This window comes from Dromaius novaehollandiae, chromosome 1 (assembly GCF_036370855.1).
Source record: "Dromaius novaehollandiae isolate bDroNov1 chromosome 1, bDroNov1.hap1, whole genome shotgun sequence".
NCBI classification, from domain to species: domain Eukaryota; kingdom Metazoa; phylum Chordata; class Aves; order Casuariiformes; family Dromaiidae; genus Dromaius; species Dromaius novaehollandiae.
In genome coordinates this window covers 57943205-57953575 of record NC_088098.1, presented here as the reverse complement: position 1 = coordinate 57953575, position 10371 = coordinate 57943205, and positions in this window count along the sequence as shown.

Genomic DNA, 10371 nt, shown 5'->3' with positions numbered 1-10371 from the left:
AGCTACTCAAGTGTACATTGCTTTTAGAAAGTATTTCCCCTTTTACTGTAAAAACTTAGCCACATTTTTAAGGAACTAGGTGTTCAGGAGGGCTTCAGACTGTGTGCTCCCACAGCTCTGAAAAGGTGTCATATACAGGGTCTGTACTGAGACAGTACGCCTGAGAGACAGAGGTGTAATAGTTGCCAGCTCTTGACATCCATACCATGAGGACCAGAGAATGTGTTTATTCACAGCAGATTGGTATCCAGCCAAAGAGGGAGCTGGGCACAGTGTGATTCTGAAAAGACTACTGTTCATTTGGGAAGTATGGTCCAAAAAAGCAAGGTGCAAGCTTGGATTCAAATTCCAGTTATACTGCACACTTCTTGTGTGGCCTTGGGCAAATTAATGTAAATCCAGGCCATCAGATTTCAATGGGAAGTGCTTAAATACCTTTTAAAATCTAAGTTTTAATCATTTTGTACCTCAATTCCCTATCTGCTGAATCAGCACCAGTACTACCTTCCTACTTTGAGCTGTACTGTGAATTGCTTAGGTAGCAAGAGAATGGGAGAGGTAAGAATATCAAAGATAACAAGTGACCAATGAAGCCACTTCCTGAAGATTTCTTGAGACTGACCTCCTGTATGCAGCCTCTAAGAGCTGAAATCATTTTGAGCCTTTTCCTTTCCACTGCTCAACTGTTCACAAAGTGTGCAGGAATTTAGTATTTTGAGACATATGAATTTGATTAAAATTGGTCAATGTTTCAAAAGTTATTGGGGGAGCCAAGATAGACAGATGGACAGTACATGAACGCGTAAGTCTTTTTCCCTTAGATAAAAGAAAAATCACTTCTTATAGGTTTCACCAGTGGAACAGCTAGTCAATCAAGTAGATCCAAAGATACCACCTGAAGTTTAGATGTACTAGTTAATCCTAGCCAGGTGGGGTTAAAAGCAGTTAGCAGCAATCCATTTGAAATGTACCCACAGCAGAACTGACTTGTAATAAGGTAATTTATATGTTAAAACATGCCTAAAACATGAAGTATAAACATTCCACAAGAGCAACAAAGACCTTCAAAGTAAATGTGTAAGAAGATGGTCCAAACAGAAGGATTTGAAGGATTAGAAGAGATCTTGACAGAGGCCTCTAACTTGGCCATGAATAATAGAGGAACAGTTGGAGGTGAAACTATAACAATATCTTCTCTGCTTTGTTTTCAACAAAGCAATACCACAGTTTCATTGAGATGCGATCTGACAGGAGCCCTGCTTTGCAACTGTGCAATTATAGCCTCCTGGATAAAAACATTTGCATTGGTTTTGGCTCTTTTCTAAACACAGGAAAAAAAACAATGCTCATTTTAAATGGAGGAGGATAAAATCATTTGGCTTTTCAAATGTTATGACAAATAACACAAAGTATAAAATGAAAAACCTCAGTACCTCTAGTAACATTTTAACTGTTAACTTTTTATAGTTATGACATTTGCAAGCATCATTCACATGGGTTTATGTGTTATCATCTGCATTCAGTCGTATCCTGTGGTTGTTATGTGTTTTTGGTTTTCTTCTACTATTATCAGCTATATGTGGGATTGAATTTACCCAGTAGCATAAGCATGGTGAAAGATGTCTTACTTCTACTGTGCAAGAGCATAAGCAGCTGCTTAATGGCTCTGCAATGAAACCCTACATCTCCCATGGGTGGGGAAACTGGGTTCCATTGCAGCTCTGATTTGGGTATTGCAGAAGGAGCACAGAAGGCAGGTCAGGTGAAGATGGGAAACGAGGAAGCACAGACTGTTGCCCAGTTTGGCTGTGATTGCAAAGTTTCAGCTATGAAAGCCCCAAGACTTCGAGTACCAGTATATGGGAGTTATGGAGTAGGGACTATAGAGGACTGCAGAACTAATTTCTGCTATGTATTGTTAGAGTTTCTTGTTGTAAAGCCTGTGTTCTCACATTTTGTCTGTGTGTTTGAATCACATCATTGTAATGGATTCAGAGTGTTAGGGGCGTCCAGAAGCTGTGGCATTTGTCAGCATTTGTAGTTTCCTTCCTGTAGAGGTGATTATATGGGATGCCAAACTGCACTGAGTTGAAGGTCTGTGTACCTTACAATTGTGTCAACAGCATCACTAAAAATTGTTTTCTTAGTCAGCTACCCAGAATCTGTTGCACTGGGTGGATCTTAACTGTGCCTCTTAACTGTCACTAAGATACTGACACTGTCACATTCGCAGTGTAGGCAGAGACAAAGATTTCTTCTGTCAAGTTTAACATGAAAGCTTGAATTCTTCTCACCTGAATTTGTCCAATCTAAGGGCTAGGGAAAGGCTTGCTCTTTAGAACTGCCTGTCTTTAGAAGGGATAAGCTGCCATCTGGAGATGCCCATCTTTCTCCGATGACTACAGAAGGGAGTTAGATCAAGAGCTTATATGAGAGGCCAAACTTTTAGGTGGCTAAAATAAGATAAGATGAATCTAAGCTTGCAAAACTAATAGGTATTTCAATTACATTAATATTGAGAAAACATGAGGACTGTGTCAGCTTTACTAATGCTAAGATTTAGGTGATTTTGCATCCAGCACTAAGAATTCTGTAAGTTAGAAGGTGGCACTTTGGGCTCTTCATTTACTGAGGCAGGCCCTCCACCCAGGTTATATACAGAAGAACTGAGAAATCTTGGTGGGAACAGAAATTCAAGTATTATTTTAATGATCACTCTTAAAATAGCCACAGGGAGCTGGGAATCAATTATCTCAGAAACAACTGAGGAACTGATCCCACTGATGTACTGTTTAGATTATGGCAGCTCTGTTACCGGGTTCAGCAGCAACAATCATGCACTAAATACATTTGCTATAGAATACCTTTATCAAGATTTGAAGATAGAGTGAAATACCTCACATTTCATCTTTATAAAGAACCTTATCAGTTAATATCTTAATTACTATTTTGTAACAGTTCAGGTGTTTTATAGATTTTTTACATGTTAATTGAATTTATCACAGCTGATCTCTTAATACCAACAGTGGTAGTTTATGCAGTCTATGCCATATAATAGTCCACTATTCCAAACATGAAGCAATGTGACAGATTGTCAGAACTTTCCTTTGTTCTACAAATATTTCTAATGAAACAGTCTTTGTTGTCCTGCTTTTTAACACAGCAGTTCTGAACATCCGCACTAAATTTCCATGTAGATGGAACTAACAGTCAAGTCCAAAGCATATTTAAATCAAGTGGTGAAATAGGCTTTCAGTCTCCCAGTGACTTCAGTCGGCAGACTTACATCAGACTCCAACAGGGATTTAAGTTGGTGTCTGTACCAAGGAGATATTACAGGATCCAGGATGTCCTTGAACTTTTATAATCCTGAAGACTGCTCTCCTTTGTGTGTTCTTGCTACTGGAAAAGGACATCATGCAGATTATTTATGAGGAGGCTAGCAGTGGGACTCAAAATGTACTAAGCATTTTCTAAGCACAGTGGCAGATGGAAGTCCCTCTTCCAAAGAATCTAAAAAGAGAGAGATGGGCAAAGAAGGAGGAAAAAGAATTTAACATATAGCCAAGGCATCAGGAAATCATTGTAGTAATAACTGGAATATACTGCATTTTGCTTCCATCCTCCTCCTTCCACTTCTCATTCTTTTTGTTGTTATATTCTCCTTACAATTCAATGACCCAACACTGGACCTCATGTGTGGGTGCAGTTTAATTAGCTAAGAATAAATTATAAGATAAATGAATGTATTTGGCTTTACATAAGCCCCATAAGAAGTATAATTTCTAGGAGAAATTTAAAGAAAAAAAGGGCAGATACTTTCTGGATCTGCTCAGAAAAAAAAAGATTTAACATGGGGAACACCGTAGGAGCAAACAAAAGACATCTATGGAGAAGCAAACTAACAGGATAAAGAAGTAGATGTGACTGGAAAATGAATGATGGGGCAAAATAGTAACTCTAAATCACCAAAAAGGAAAGTTTAAAAGGACCTTGGGGTCGATGACAACTTGTGATTCAGGAGAGAGTATGAAGCCTGAGGAAAGACTAAATATGAGCTATCTTTTAAGAGGGCAAAATCAGGAATGGTCTGATCAAAATAACAGTTAAGGAACATAAGCTCTCAGGCTTTACTTTGAATGGTCTGAAAGTGATCTTAGTAAGGAGGTTGTAATAATTAAGGTAAGAGGTGAGAGGGGCCAGTAAAACTGTAGGAAGAAGCAATAGGTTTGGAAGAGTGGGGTGAAGAAGGTGAAAATTACATACTAGTCTTTGGGTGCAATATTTTGTTCTGTAGTGACAGAACCTTTGGATTACTATACTTAAAATTGGCAAATGATTTTGGATAATTCTGATTTCTTGATGCACTCTTTTGGGCACTCAGACTTGGTAACATCTTAATTGTCGGACTTCTTTTTGGAAATTTTTTCTATTGCTTCAATGGATCTTCAAAACAACATGAGATCTTTTTTCTTTTCGTAATGGAAGGAAATGTGATTAGAACATAATTGCAAAACAAAAAGCTAAAGCAAACACTGCAAACAGTATCAAGGACAGCAGCAGCACTCCAAGCTATTTTTTAAACTTTTTTTTCAAATCAACTGAGTTGTCAGCTAACAGTCCCCATTTGATGCAAATATTGAGATGGAGTTTGGTTCCTTCTCTCAGCTTGTGCTGAGAATGATTTTAATAACTTTAATTCTGAAGCTGTAATAATAGCCCTGAATACCTGTAACAATTATTAGCTTCATTATCATCATAATTTTTGCTATTACAGATATCTATAATATCTATATTGAAGGCATCATTTCTGAAATCTCAGTGATCATTCCCATAGCAAGTTCAGAGACTTTTTTCCATTTATAATCTTAAATTAAGTTATAATTCTTTGTATTAGAAACTACAGCTGGCACTGGAGATATCACTGCAGAGTGGAATCGTAGCACAGTATCAGAAATGGGAATTGCTCAAGTCCTCTGTGAAAAAAGCCAGGCACTGGGCAGCAATGCCTCTTAAACCCAAAGACTCAGTTATTATCCTGTTTTTCTTTCTGTTGGTCACTCATTATTGCTATTATGACAGAGCACAAGAACCTAAGTGGTTTGAGGTCCTGTACTAAGATAATTACAACTCTGAGGGGGCTATAAACTAAATCAATGCAATATTTACAGTTTACATAGAGGGACATTTAAGGGCATGAGTAGTTTGCTCAGGGCCACAGAGCTGCCCAGCAATCACATTAGGAATTGGACTAACAGCTCCCAAGTCGGAGTCTGCGGCGTGCATTTTGTTGCAGTGCTTTAGCATTAGGTCTTCTTCCCTTCTATGCACAGCGTCCTCCTTATTCGCTCAGGATACAGCCCAGTAGTCAATCTGTGCAACTGAAAAGAAGATTCATTCAGCAAAACATTCAGAGTTGGTTTAGCGTCTTTTCTAAACCTTTCAAACAAACATCAACATTTGCCGTAAGCAAGAATATTGATTAGATAAATTGCCTTATTTGGTAACAAGTCACACGCGTCCACATGACGAAAGAAGAAAGTTCAGAATTTCAGCTGACGATAACAGCAGATATTTGTGGGCTGTTTTGTTGATGGTTTATAGGGTCATAGGCTTTTGTTTAACCCTTCTTGTCTTCTTTATTTATGCTAGAAATTCTTCAGGGCAGACACTTCTCTTGCCACACGTTTTGTGTGACAGCTGCCACAATGGGGCCCCAACGGAGGCAGTGCTGTACAAAAATTAGTATAAATAATATACAGAGCGCAGAAGGGAGCAATGTGATAAGCCTGATCAGACTTTCTGCATGATGTAGCTAATCTTTCAACTAGAGTGTCTCCTTCCTTATACGATTTCTAAGTGGGAATCACTCACCACAAGGAAAATATTTCTAAACCACCTTTCGAATGCTCTTTTCCAACGCCAGCATCTCTTAGGCTGCCGCAGTCGCGCTGGCTGTATGAACAGTACGTGGCCTTAGGCAGGCCGAGCTGTGGGTCAGTGCGAGCGGCTCCACATGGCATCACACTGAAAAAAAAACCCAAAAAACAAAAAAACCCCAACTTATTTCGGAGAGCATTTTACCGTTACACTTCTCTTAAGCGCAACAGCTGGTCCCTGGCGGACTTCTCCCCACCGCCCACCTGCCTCAGGTAAGACGAAAGAGGGGTCGCCGTGGGGGGGAGGGGGGGGCAGCCCTTCCCCAGCGACCGTTACGGCGAGGCGTGGCCTCGCGCCGCCCGGCCGCGCCCCAACGGCCTCTGCCGCCGCCGCCACAGCGGGGCCGCCCGGGGGGCGCTGAGGGCGGCGGCGGGTCGGGGCAGCTCCGCTGTGCAGGCCGCCAGGGGCCTGCGCGCCGCGCAATGGGGAGCGTCCTGCGGAAGAGCAAAGCTGCTGCGCGCTCTGGGCCAGGCGCCGCCGTGGGGCGCCCCCCACGCCACCGCTGCCGAGCTGTGCGGGCGGCGGGGCCGCCGGGCTGCACCGGCTAACGCCGCTCCCGCCGGCTTTCTAGGCACGTGTGTGCCCCACGCTTACCAAAAAAAAAAGAAAAAAAATCGCTTTTACAAGTATGCTTCAGCTAGTGTGACCGCACGCCGGAGCCTGTACGTTATATCGTTCTAAAATAGAACCTCTGACGCGGGATCAGCTACTGTATTCGAAGCTAATTTAGATAGCAGTGAGGCCAGATAGGACTTTATTAATGGGCTCGTTAATAGGCTCATTTCCCTAGCCAAGGAAGCTGCTGCTCAGCGTGGGTGAGTGTGCCGTACTCTGGCCGTGAATGCTTGCACGCAGCGGCGAGCGGGGAGCCCGGGGCACCCGGGCCTGTGCGGCGGCTGCTGTTTGGGTGCGGAGCCTGCAGAGGGGACAGGGTTTGGAGCTGGGTGGAAGCCGAACAGCCCTCTGCCCCGCGGAGGGGATTTCTGCATCGTACGAGGATTGAGATGCTTGTCGTGACAGCAGTGGTAAACCTGTATTTCACCTGACCATTTTGTACTGGTACAAAGGCCCAGCTTCAGTCTCAGGTGCTCTTTGGGCGTGTGATTTAAGTGTGCTCTCACTGGCTCTGAAAAACCTAATGAGAAGGAGAAATAATGAGCTTGAAGTAATGAATGGCTGAAAATTTAACTGTGCGTACGCCTAGGGCTGCACAGCACTTCAGTGTAAATGAAAAAGCACTTTAAGTACATAGTATTTCATTGGGCATTACTACTAAAGGGTTGTTTTCAGCTCTACCTATTTAAAGATTATGGAAAACTTCCAATATTTGAGAAAAGGGTACATGTTTATAGGTGGGGGTTTTTATATGTAATAGTTGGAGAACTCCAAAACTAAAGCACTTTGGCAGCTTTAAGATAGCACGTAATATTTTACAGGGAATCGTCACAGTGTCTTTGCAAACAAGAATAAAGATGCCTGTGTAGTAAGAGTTTACACAGGGCAGGAGCACAGCAGTAGATGGCAAATACAAAAAAAACGAGGTTTATACTGGCTAAAACTCAAGAAATACGCTTACTGTTATGGCTGCATATTGCTTAGTACCTTTTTTAAATTATATGGACATAAAATCCCACAGTTTCAGTTAAGGGCATGGCATTGGAAGAACCTTTTACCCTAACTGGGGAAGACTTAAAAAAAAAAAAGAAAGAAAGAAAAGAAAAGCCTGTCAAACTGCCCAAGCATATGCTGTCAAGAGAGTCCAGTTGTCCTCATACTTGAAGGGTAAGGCAGCTCCCTGGGACCAATTAGGGAATGTTCCCTTACCTCATGTTGCCAACTTACAGGTTACCGTTAAGAGTAGAAATACTTGATTTGGCTTGAAGTCAAATACTGAAAGCAACATAGGTGTGGTAGTACAGAGTTTGGGGCAGGATGAACACTGCAGTGTAGCTATACCCAAACCTAGCTCCCTCTGCATGACAGTGTACCCACTGACAAACTCAGAAGTGAAGCCAGCATCTTAATGAGATTTTGCAGCCTTGTGGAGCTGACTCATTTAGGCTGACATGACTTTAAAAGAACATGTTTGGGCTTCAGTCTGCATGATCTGCTCTATCTTGGTTTCTCAGTTCAAGACACTACTACTCCCTGCTGCCCATTCAAAAACTCTGGCAGTGTCTTAGCTTAATCCTCCAGTAAAGCTGGTTTAAACTATGATGCCAAGCCTTATATTGCAGAGTCTAGGCAGCTTTGCTCCTGGAATGGTCGTGTACGAGTGGATTAATATCTCAAACCTAACATCTGTTTCCTAAAGGAACAAGTCAGTTTTTCTCAGGTCCATCAAGAACATGCAATGAGAGAGGTTGTGGATGGTGTTTGAAGAGTCAAGTAGAAGATTAAAAGCAAATAATTTTAAGAATGCAAATAAAGATACATAATTTATTTGAAAACTGAAACAATTCAAAAAAGCTAATTACTCATTGTTTAGCTGACTCTAAATCATGGACAATCTTACATTCCTTTCTATAGCTAATCATAGCAGTGAGCAGTTTTTCTACTTTTCTCTCTGCATACATCTCTCAGACAAGGCATATTTAAACTTTTGTGTGTTCTTTTACTAGGAGGAGGAAGAAATTGGGTATTTCATGGCTTTAAGAATTTCTTAATTCCTTTTTGGATCTATTTGCACCCTTCCATCTTTTTGTCAATGGGAATAATACATTTTGTTACAAAGTCAGAATTATTAATTCACTTTAAAAGCCAAAAGGATGTCTAATAAAGCAAACACTGGTAGAGAGCAAAACCGGCAAGGAAAATGCTGGCTAGCACAGGAAAAAAAATTGTTTTTAAGATATAATGCTTATATATATTCTGTATACCACTGCTGTTGAAAATATTCTGCCTTAGTTTGTACTTTTATAAAGGTTATCTTACAATCTTCAAATAGTATTTGGTTTACATCACCAAAAGTATTTTGAATGTGCAATATTTATGACACGTTTTGTAGGTGTAAAGGTATGAAAATTTGAAATAGAAGATAATCTTTTTCCTGTCTTTTTGTTAATGTATCTCTGCATTATTTTAGTTTTCTGTATTGATAAACATGCATTTTATTGCCAAAAAAAAAGGACTCATGAAAAGAAGTCAGGACTACACAATAAATGACTAAACTTAAACATCTCAGAATTAAGATTGTGTGAGTTACAGCTCTTGCCATATAAAACATACTGTTTGTTCTGCAGCACTCTGCCTTGGTATCACCTCCAGCGCTGCCTTTTTTCCCCAGATTCTCATGCTAGATTAATTTTATGAGCTCCTGTGTTTCTGTTGGACTTTGATGTGAGTTAAGGTTGCTCAGCTCCATTTGGGACTGGGCACTCAGCACCTGGTACATACTCACTGGTGGACCTGGAAAGTTCTAATAGAATCAGAATGAGATTTGGGTTGGATTCTACAAAGTCAATTAACAAAGTATTGTTAAAATCATTACTGCTGATTTTTTGTGCTAATATGAGAGACTCTGAATCCAGCATAACTGTAAGATATAATGGGGGGTCCAGTTTGGTGGTCCTAGTTCTGTGCTGGAGTACTACCATTGGTGGTGATCAAGTTGTATTGGTATTTTTGTGTGGTGAAAGTGTGAGTAATGATGCCCTGCATACTTTTATTTATTTTGTAGTATTTTCTGCAAATGTGTTGCCCATATAATTTGCATGTGAACGGCTCAGGTGTAACAATAGCAAATGTGTCATAGCACTCTAGCATAGAGCAGGCTTGAACCTCGTGGAGGTGGAGCCATGGTTGCCCACCTTGTATTTTCTTCTGCCCTTGTTTACAGTTATGCCATCCCCTTGACTTTGGCTGTGGATAGGAGCGGTGCTCTTGACTTTGGCTGTGGATAGGAGCGGTGCTCATCCCTCACAATGTACAGTCCTGGCCCCTTTTTTTCCCTCCAGTCCGGTGTAATGGTTTCTCTAGATTTAAGGCTTCTTTGGAGATACTGCGATTGGTAGAACTTCACCCCTCATTCTTGTCCGAAGGTTGTACATCTATTAAGTTCATCTTGGTTGCTCTCATGTAGGATGCCTTGCTATTTGTTTGGTTGTGCTTGCAGAAAGTGAACCAAATACCAAAGAAAATCATGCAATAGCCCAACCATTAATGCTTATTCTGTATATTGAATTGATATCTTATTTTCCTTTTTCTGACAGTTTAAAGTGATTATGCTTTACTCCTGCTGTATCCCGAGAAAGTTTCATCTGTGATGCCTAGTGCTTTTTTTGATATCTGCCTGTAATGCAGCTGCTTCCTGTCTGTGGAGTAAATCTTGCTTCTTCCAGTTCTAGCTTCTTGACTCATATATTTCCTGTGCAATTCCTTTTCATTTCTTGTTCAGGTTTTCCTCGTTCTGAATGTCTGTATCGTGTCTTT